Here is an 11,302-nt window from a genome sequence, read left to right on the forward strand (position 1 = left end):
GGAATCATACAAAATATGACCTTTGAGACTGGATCATTTTTTTTTTCATCCAGCATGAGGTCATTGCGATCCGTCCAAGTAGTGCTTATATTAATAGTGTCCTCCGTTGTATTGCTGGGTAGTATTTCATGGTATGATTGTACCACAGTTTGTTTAACCATTCACATGTGCACATTTGTGGTTTTTCCCCCAGTTTTGGCTATTAAAAATAAAGCTGCTATGAACATGTGTGCACAGGATATGGTGTGAACATCAGTTTAGATTGTGAATCCTTTTTCTGTTTGTTTGCTTTTTGGCTTATGAACGTCCAATTGTTCCAACACCATTTGTTAAAAAGACTATCTATTCTCCGTTGAATTGCTTTTGCATGTATGTCATAAATCAGTTGACATACTTGTGTAGCTGTAGATCTGGGTTCTCTGTTATGGGCCGTTAACATGTGTCTCTCTCCCTGCATTGTTTTGTTTGCTCTAATGTATAAATCTTGAGTGATTTCTCTCACTTTATTCTGCTTTTAAAAATTTGTTTTGCCTATTCTTATTACTTCTCCTTTTCACAAAAAAACTTTGGAATCAGTCCACTGAGATTTTACTCAGGATTGTGCTAAATCTGTACAGAAGTATGGGGATAATTAACACTTTCCTATTTTAATCTTCCCATCTAAGAACACAATATGTCTCTCATTGGAGGGTTGTAAGCAGAGGTGTAACATTTCATTGGTCTTCTCTGAAAATCAGGTTGGCCACTTTGTGGGGAAAAGATTAATGAAGCAGCATGAGTAGGGACAGGCAGTACGCTATGTGAAAGATGATGATGGCTCAGGACAGGTGTTGTTTTGCCTCCCACAGATTTGTCACCCCTTTTTCCCTGGGTGATGGAGCTGCCCAGGATTACTCAAATCCCATCTCTTCTGAGCAGTGAGAAGCCGTGAAAAGGGGTTAATCTCCCACAACCCTCAAGAGCGAGGCATTCCTTCCATTTGGGAAACCAACCACGAATTGAGGTTCTCTTTCTGCATTTATTGTCCAGACCAGGAATTTACAGGAAGAGACATAGGTGTGGTTTTTGAAAAGTACAGTTGAACAAGTTTAACAATAGAAGCTGGTAACATTCAGTAAGGTGACGTTCTATAATGCAATTGGCAACAGAAGCTTGATTTTAGCAAACATTTTGTTCTTCCAGCAATTTTCCAGTATCTTTACATATCAGTCAGTAACCTGTCTGTCTTTGAGCCAGCAACCTTGCTGTGTTACAATTCTTTATCTTACAACAGAGACTATACAGCCTGGGAAAATTTCCTGTCCTTTGCAAGGTCAATATTTGAAACTGCAAGGCTTTGGAAAACCAGGCCCTGTGAAGTACATTTGCTTTATGCATACTCCACAGGCAGGTGATACAGGTGGAGGAAAGAAGCTGATTTTATGCTTATTTTTGAGGTAGAAGTAGTAGAAATTGTTGAGAAACTAATTTGGGGATTGAGGAAGAGGTGAATGCAAAGGATTATTCCTGGGTTTCTTGCTTGAGCCAAAAGATGAAACCACTTACTTACACATTTTGGCGAAAAGCATGCATTTGGTTGTGCGTGTTGTGAATTTGGAGTGCCAGTGGACCTTGCAGATAGCTACTATGTCTTATATGCAATTGGATACAGAGTCTGAAACTAATGGGAAGACGAGCATTCCAGATATGGATATTTATATTCAGTCTTGAATTTTTTATCATTTGGGTTAAAACTAGATAACCCAAGCACTGAGAAGTTGAAGTTGAACTTCCTGGGCCCCAATAATTTGCAAATGGAAAGAGTCCCCATAGTTCAGGGTGTGAAGAGAAATGAGTTTATTGTCTGGTTTCTTAAGAGTTGGGCAGTTGGAATCATTTTAGATCGTTTCCACCCTGCTTGTTTTACATCCTAGTCCTGTTTGATTCAGGAATCCTAGGTTTAGCAGGCAAGGGTCTTTGCCTAACCCTGAATGGAGACATGCTTCCCATCAGGAAAGAACAACAGTAACTCATACTTTCCACCATTGTTTTTCACTATGCTGTAGATACGCTCAAAATAGGAACAGTGAGTTTTGCCCTCTGGAGCCTGGATGGGGCGTATGGAGCATGGAAACCCTGGCCTTTCCTCTTTTCCACCCAAAGATTCCCTCATCGGCCCTACAAAACTGCCTGGTGTGAGAGCCATGGGTTTTGATGGCCTTGACAGAAGAACAGAGACTGCTGGGAATTTCTGCCAGGGCAGGGGTAATTTGCCTCCACCAATTTCAACTGGCTTTTGTTCCGAGCAAGTACAGTGAGAAGAAATTTCAAACCATTGTTCTACATCTACCCTGCCAGTTAATCAGAACAGCTCGATGCCTTCTCCCTAAAGTTGCCAGGATAGGCTACACAAAGGGGTCAGAGCCACACTCAGGTGTAAATAAACCCCAGAAGTAAACATGAGCAGGTACATCTGACCGTGCAGTTAATACATTCCAAAGCTAAATCAAAATGGCTTTGGTTCACTTTTGAATCTCTGCTGTTAATATGACTTCGTGGTGAAAAAAACACTGGTTTGGACAAGCATCTCCTTTCATAGGCCACTAGGTCAATATTTAGCACAAGGGTATGGGAAGGTTGCTTATGCAGATATATCCAATTTTTCTAGGGAATGGTAAAGTTAGGATGTCACAAACACTGGGAAATACGATTGTGTTTTTCACCTTTAAAAATTGTCCCAATTTGATTTGGGAACCTCGATGGAGGCCATGTTTATTTATTCTAGTCACCTTTGATGTGTATTAGGTTTTCTAGACTTTACAAGTTTCATCAAACAATAGGTATTGTCATTGTTGACTCTTGTGTGCCAAATAGGTGTAGTCAACTAACTTACTGAAGTGAACATTGCCTATGTCCCTGTTCCACTGTTTATTCACTTTATGTAATCCATTTGGTGTTTCTGATGGGGATTAGCTTCTGCAAACGGTCCTTCACATCATGTCCAGAGCACACTCAGAGTATAAAATTATTCTCTTTCTGGCTTTGTGATTGCCCTTCACATATGATCTTCCCCTGTGTGACTCATTAGGGCCACAGAAGTCAACCAGTAAACTATTCTCCAAAAAATTGATATTGGTTAAAATAGAAAGGTAGAAGAAATCAAGAATTCATCTTTGACAACTGAAGTCAGTTTATGCAAGTCAGTCTTAGGTGAGCACTGAAAACATGACCCATGGGTCTGCCAGCATTCCAGATGTGATTTATAGATCTTCATGGTAGTGAAATCTGCTAGGGGAGTCATGAGACCATCCAAACCAGAGGACCAATGAAGACAAATCTTCAAAAGGAATCAATGCCTTTATTCCTCTACTGTCTCAAATTACTAAAACACAAAAACAAAAACAGCAGCAGGGTCTCCGTCAAGGAAAACAGTAGGAAGTGGTATCAAATATTCCTACCTACTCAGGAGTATCTGGAGCATTTTTCCTTCTTTCTTCCTCATCAGAAATCCCTGGGTTTTGTTTCATTAAATTTCATATCTCAGGTTGTCCTGTGGCTCATCTATAAACTCAACTTATATTCATTCTTTGGAGGCATTTGTTTTCTCAAGGATGTATCCCAACTTTCTCGTATGTGATGAACCTCTGGCGGAGAAATGAAAGAACATTTCTTATCTAAGAAAGAGTATTTCTTATCCTAACATTTGATATGAAATGTACAGACACGGAACATTGTGAGGACCTTTATATCAGGAGAACGCAATGCCTGTCAGCTGTGTAACCTTGGGCGCATCACTTCCCTGCTCTGAGCCTCAGTCCGTCCAGTGTCAAATGAAGGAGGCATGTGGTCTGCATTCGTCTCTGGACACTGAAACAATGTTCTGCAATAATGTATGGGAAGCAGTTTGTAACTATACAGCCCTGTGCACATGCAAGGAATCTGTGCTGACATTGTGAGCAGCCCTTTAACAGCTCTCCAGCCAACCCCCAAAGGACCTTAAACTAATGTGATGTTGGGAGGACCCCAAGACAGTGAATAAAAAGTGTAGGTGGTGGCAGTGGTCTTGGGTTCCTCATTAGAATGAATGATCACACCTTAGGGAATCTCAGAGAACTGCAAACAAAAGCAATAGACAAGAGTAACTGCAATGAAGAGGCCAATTGTTCTGAAGGTGTTTTCCCAAAGCAGAGAGAAAAATGCAGTTTAATGCCACTGCAAGAACAGATTGCCTGGAGTGCCTGCTTGCCCTTCCCAGCTCTTGCTCCGATCTAAGAGAGGATGTTTTGGAAGGTGGCTGTGCTTCCCATGAAGTTTCAGGCTGAGGAAAGGGGATAAGGGGGTCAGAGCTAAAGAAATCTTAATTTTCAAGATTCCACACCACACTGACAATTTTATGACTTGAGACCTGAAGTTTTTTACTGTATTTTGCGAGACACAAGACACATGTAACAATTATGGGGTTTTGTCTTTTTCACGTATGTAGATGTAGATTTTAGATTATCTAAGGGCATTGGCATGCAGTTTATTGGATTGGGTCACGGTGTGTGTGTGTAATATCCCACACTCTTCGCTCCCCTCCCTCTCCACAGTCCTCCACAGTCCCACTTCCTCTTTGAAAAACACCATATTTCAAAATGTGAGGTCAAGGGTTTTGGGATTGATCAAAGAAGATACAAGACAATGAGAGGTAGTAACACACACACACACTTTATCGGGTGGTGCTTGGACAGGGGTTGCATGAGAGCAAAAATACTTTCCAATAAGAGACATTCAGACCTGCAGCATGAGGCCACCAAGCAGAATTGGATTATGGGAAGGGATCTCCTGGGGGAGAAGGAGAAATCAGAGAGGGGGCTTTCTCAGCAACCAAGTGGAGAGAATCTAGATCAGAGAGCCCAGAAGGACATCTGTGGTTTGTAGTCTTTTAGAGCTTTAGGATTTCTCTTATCTATGGTTAGCAAATGTTGTGTGCAGTTTCACAGGGTATGCAAAGTAGGCAGGCTATAGAGGACTAAAAACATGCTTATTTGAACTGTATTAAAAATCAATTACATGTGAAAATTTGAGTTTGGCTCCAGAAGCTTTGGGCCCATCTCTAGTTTGCCATGAAAAAGTAAACAACATGGGGTCCATTCCAGGACAATATGCAAGGGCCATTACTGACCCACACATATGTCACTAAAGACAATAGAGAGAAGGTGGGGAATACAATGGGAATCATAAGCATTACTTCTCCAAGACAGCAAACTTAATTTCCCTGTGTTTGTGCCCCTGCCTTTAAGCCATCTACCCACTGTCTGGCTTGGGAGCATTTGCTTCATTCAGCAGACAGAGTTTTCTTCTATGCCTAATGCACTTCATGCCTAGAAGTCAGAAAACAGCCTTGCCATCCCCCAGAAGCCCACTCTTTCCTTGGTATTCATATTTGGGTTTGGGTAGCCAGGTCCCTAAAGCAACACTGGAGTTTTCAGCCTGTGTTCATAGCAGCAGCCCACTGCAATTATGACTGTGGATCTGAGCTATGATAGGAGAGCACCAAGGCATCACCATCAGGAGATCAGCCACGAGAGGGACAGATTTTCCACAATATTTTGTTTCTGCACAAGGCACTATTCAATGAGGCAATCGAATGTGTGGCATACCCACATGCTCAAGGATGGCCAGGATGTTCTGAGAGGTCTTTGTGACATCATGACTCTGAGAGATCCACCCTGCTGGGCCCGACCAGCACAGTACCCAGGGTTCATGGTCTTTAGTGTTGGAGGATGGACTTTGGCTTGGGAATGGCCCTGAGTTCCTACTGCCTCCTCTGCATCCCCAAGGTAGTGTTGGTTTCTTTTTTCTTAAAGAGACTTCACTTGGCCACACTTGCATAGTCCCAGCGCAAATTTAAATTTGCCTACTATTTTGAGTGAGGAAGTGTTTCTCCCCTGGTCTGACTTGTGTATTACCTTTTTGTGTGGGTATGCTTTATCGTCTCAACTAAGTTGTAAGTATATTGACATTGAACACTTGATTTATTCAGCTTTCCTTAAGCACAGTGCCTGACAACTGAGCACTATAAAGGAACTCCAAAGATACATGCTGGCTGACTGAGTGTATTAGTCATGGTTCTCCAGATAAACGGCACATTTAGGTTGTACATATATCAATCTCTGTCTCCCTATCTGGTGGTTGTACCCCTGACAGCGACACCTTGGTATTCTCTTACGGCAGTTCAGATCCTTGGTCATAATTATAGATAGATACATCGATAGGTAGACTGATAGATATGAAGAGATGTTTTTGTAACGGAATCGGTTCAAGTGATTTTGAAGGCTGACAGGTCCCAAGATCTGCACTTGGCAAGCTGGAGACCCAGGAGAGTTTATGGTAAAGTTTCAGTCAGAATATCAGAGAAAACTGAGGTCCTAGCTCCAAAGCAGTGAGGCAGAAGGAGTCCCTTCTTCCTTGTGGGGAGGTTGGCCCTTTGGTTCTATTCAGGATTTCAACTAACTGGATGAGTCTCACCCACATTAATAGAACACATCCTGGATAAATAGGACATGTAAGAATAAACTTTCCTCTCTTTCTGTCAGATAAGACAATTGTCTTAAGGTGAGAAAAAAATCCATATCCATAGGTATTTAAAAGCACGGTTACTTGGAATTTGGCATTTCATGGACTAATATAAATAAAAGAAAATCCAGTCCTCATGTGAGGTGATGGGTTTTTCATTTCACCACTTTAGGCCATTTAAATGAGCATTACTTATATTAATACTACTAGCAGTAATAGAATTAGGAATAATAGCTAAACCCTATAAAGAGAGGTGATGATGAACCATGTTCGATGTAGGATTTTCTAGGACTTTATGTGAATTATCTGATTCAATCTTCATAAAAACCCTATTCAGGCTGGGTGGTTCGTTCACTTGGTTAGAGTATGGTGTTATAACACCGAGGTCAAGGGTTCAGATGCACATACCATGCTAGCCACACCATGCGAAGCAAACAAACAACTGCTATAAAGATCCTATTCAATAGGCATTATTAATATCCTCATTTTATAAACAAGGAAACTGAGAAAGAAAAATGTTAATAATTTGGATTAAGAACCATTAAAATAGACTCCCTCACATCTTTCTTTCATAAAAGACGACTTTGAAAACAAATAATCAAGCATATAAAAGAGGCCAGATTTCAGAACTTGGGAATCGCTAGGTAATAGCACAGACGCTGAAGTCAGACAGCTCTGGGTTTGACTATTGGGCAGATTACTTAACACTCCCCGTGCCTCAGTTCGCTCAAGAGTAATGTGAAAAGGCTAATGTTTACCTCATAGAGCTATTGTGAGTAGATGACTTTACACGTAGTGATGACTTAACCCAGTGACTGGCACATAAAAGTGGGGCTCCATGCATAACAGCTGAGAAACGTGTCAGGAGTATTCCTCCCGGCACAGCCCTACGAGGTCATCTCCTGCTGTATTGAAACCGAGTGTGGAAACCACAGGCTGGTTCTGTTACTGAGGTCAGACACTTTCTGTGACTGTCTATACCCCTCCTTCCCTCACAGTGTCCCACTTGCCCTACCTTGACCGAACTGAAACAGCCAGGAATATTTGGGCTTTACTTCCCGTTTTTGGAAATTGATGTTGCCCTGGCAGCACTCATGGATATCATCCCAGAGAACCCTGGGGAACAGCTGCTTAAAGACTCCTTCTGAGTTTCCCCAGTTACCACTGCTATTGCTCCAAACAAGGATTTGTTCACTCATTCCGCGAGCAGGGTTTCTTAGGGGTGGGGAGTCCACAAACAGGACCTGAGGGGTTCTCCCCCATTATAACCCAGACCCCAGAAGAATTCACCAGGCCCAGGCTCTTCCCACCCATTCTGCTTGTCTGTCCTCTTTATTAGGAAGATAAGGAGAGAAAAAGAACTAGCAGAGGCGCAGAGAGAGGGATGCCCAAGACTGATTTGTTCCCTCATGTATGTGAGGATAAAATTCCAACAACTTCCCTCTTCTGCTGGAGCACAGGTCTCCATAAGGAAATTCTAACGTGGGTCCATTCATGGATAAAGACCCAGCTTCATCTGCTCGGTGTTAGAGGCTACAGATATTTGGTTCCAAGTCAATTCTTCAAGAGCCAGTACTGTATACCAAAAGCCATGTCATCGAATGACCCAGGTGAGAAGGAGGCCATTCTCCTTTATGGCTTTTGGCTCCATTAGCTTTATGGGTAATTCATCAAAGCCTACCAAAATCACCAGTTTACCAAAAACTTTGTTGTTGTCTTGTGTTTAAACACAGAGTTTACTGCAATTTTCTTTGGGCAAATTGGCACGGCCAAAAGGCTGGGGAGAGTCAGTTCTACAAGGTTCCATGTCTCCAGACACAATCCCTCACCTGCTTCATAGCTATTTAACAAACAAAAACAAGCTTAAAATGATAAAGCGCAATTTTCACGCAGCTGTGAGGAAATACATATACTGCAAGTGGCATTAATAATAACAATAGCCAATATTTATTGTATCCACCTTCCTCTTAACATTCTGTGCACAGGAGCTACTGTTTCCTCCTTTGCATGAATCAGACAACTCTGACTCAGAAAGAGGCATAAGAAATCCACCATCGTATGGCTAGTATGGGCAGATAGGACCTAATACAGCTTTGCTGAAGTTAAAAACTCTATATTTTTAAACTTTAATTTGTATTGATTATATGTACTCATGCGGCACGGAGCTGTCAGCCCCTGTGCCCAAGATGTGATGATCAAATCAGCATATCAGCATACTCACCACCACAAATTGCAATTATTCCCCCACCCAACCTCTTCCTAACCGCCAGCCCCATCACTCACCACTGGCAACCCAAGGTCTATTCTCTCTCTCTGCAAGTTCAATGCACCATTGTGTTCTTTCTTTCCTTCCTTCTCTCTTAGTTCCCACATATGAGTGAGGACTTGCCGTCTTTTTCCCTCTGTGCCCGGCTTATTTCACTTAATATAATTTTCTCCAGGCTCATCCGTGTTGCTGTGAATGGTAGAATTTCACTCTGTTTTTTTTTTGATGACTGAGTAGTATTCCATAGTGTATATATACCACATTTTCCTTATCAAGTGGTCCGATGATGGATATTTAGGTTGGTTCCATATCTTGGCTACTGTAAATAGAGCTGCGATGAGGTTGGGGGTGCATGTATCTCTTCGGCATGATGATTTCCATTACTTTGGGTATATACTCAGAAGTGGGATTGGTGGATTGTATGGAAGATCTATCTGTAGTTCATTGAACTTTCAAAAGGAGATAATAGAACTGAGTTTATCAGAGGTGGGAAAGGGGGCAGAGGAGGAGGATTAGCGAGAAATTAGTAAAGGGTCACAAAAAATGATTACATCGTGTAATGATGAATCTACTAATAATCCAGATTTGATCATCACATATTATACACAGGTATTGATATTAAATTCTGTACTCCAGTAATATGTATAATCATGTTTCAATAAAAAATAAAGATAAAAGGACAAAAACTATGGAGAAAGTGATACAATGTTAGAAGCCATTTCTGAGATAATTTTAAATGGAGAAACTGGACCACACTTTTGGATATTGAAAGGAATTGTTCACTGAGTGAGGTCCAAGAGCTGAATTGAGTCAGAGAAGTTATGTGCTTTGGGGGAATTTCTCATAAGAAAGTTTTCGGTGGAAACTCTGTTGCCTGACTTTGGGGGCACCAGAGGGTACACTTTCGCATAAAGGTCGATTTTGCAATCCTGGCTCGTCTGCCCGCCCCGCGATTGCTGAGCATGCACTTTCGTTACTGAGAGAGCAACCTCGCCCCTTCCTCCCACCACTCTCGTCCCACCTCTGAGTGGCAAGATGCTCCTCTTGCTGTTTCCTAGGAGCAGCCTGTGTTTCGTGAATGGGAAGTGAGGGGAGGCCAGAGCACACCAGTAGGTTCAGGCGCCCAGTGGAATCCGGCTCGCAGAGGGCGGCTACTGAAGAATTCCAGCCCAGGCGCAGGTGTCACTTCCACTTCTACGGCACTATACTGGCCTCTTCTTTGTAGTAATTAAATCGTTTTTGTGTTGTGAGCCTCATCAGGGGCCCTCAGCTTCCATTCATTACCTCTCTTCACAGTCTGTGACGCTGCAGCGGCACAGGCAGGTCGGTGGCTGCCACCTAGAGCACCAACGCAGGACTCCAGCGGGGGATCAATGAGTAGGGGGTGTGCGCGAATGTATTGCAGTCTGTGCTCACTTGATTTTCTAAGCTCTTTCTAATTATATTAATAACTGGTTAAGAGATTGCAAGACTAAAGAAAAATCTTTTAATCACAAGTCTGGTTTTATTTTACTTTAGTTTTATTTTAACATTTACTTGTACATGTTTGTGGGGTACAGTGTGCTTCAATACATGCATATACTGCACAATGATTCACTTAGGGTAGATAGCATAGTTTTGTACCACTTAGTTCACCGCTTTTCCTCCTCCCCCACTTCCTGCCCTCCCGACCTCTGGTAACTATTGTTCTACTCTATATTTCTATGAGAAGCACTTAAAAAATATTCCACATATGAGTGAGATCATGTGGTATTTGTCGTTTTTCCTGACTTACTGCATTTAACATGATGGTTTCCAGTTCAATCCGTGTTGCTGCAAATGGTAGGACACTATTTCTTTTCATAGCTGAATAGTATTCCATTGTGGGTTATTTTTTCCCCATTCATCCATCCATTGATGGGCATTCAAGTTGGTTCCTTCTCTTGGCTATTGCGAATAATGTTGCAATGAACATGCGAGTGCAGGTGTCCTTTTGATATTTTGATTTTATTTCCTTTAGGTATATACCCAGTAGCGGGATAGATAGGTCTTGAGGTAGATCTATTTTCAGTTCTGTGAGGAACTTCCATACTGTTTTCCACCGTGGCTGTACCAATTTATATCCCTACCAACAATGTAGGAGAATTCCTTTTCCTCTGCATTCTCACTGGCATTTGTTATTTTCTGTCTTGTTGATAACAGCCATTCTAACTGGGGTAAGATGTTATTGTGATTTTAATTTGCATTCACCTGGTGATTTACCTGGTGATTAGTGATTTTGAGCATATTTTCATGTGCTTTTTGACTATTTGTATGTCTCCTTTTGATAAATGTGTGTTTGGGTCCTTTGCTCATTTTTTAATTGGGTCATTTTTCTTTTTTCTTTCTTTCTTTCTTTCTTTTTTTTCCGTTGAGTTGATTGAGTTGCTTGTATAATTCTGGATATTAGCTCCTTATCTGATGTATAGTTTGCAAGCACTTTCTTCCATTCTGTAGGTTGTCTCTTCACTCTGTTGATAG

This window comes from Cynocephalus volans, chromosome X (genome assembly GCF_027409185.1).
Source record: "Cynocephalus volans isolate mCynVol1 chromosome X, mCynVol1.pri, whole genome shotgun sequence".
Classification (NCBI taxonomy): Eukaryota; Metazoa; Chordata; class Mammalia; order Dermoptera; family Cynocephalidae; genus Cynocephalus; species Cynocephalus volans.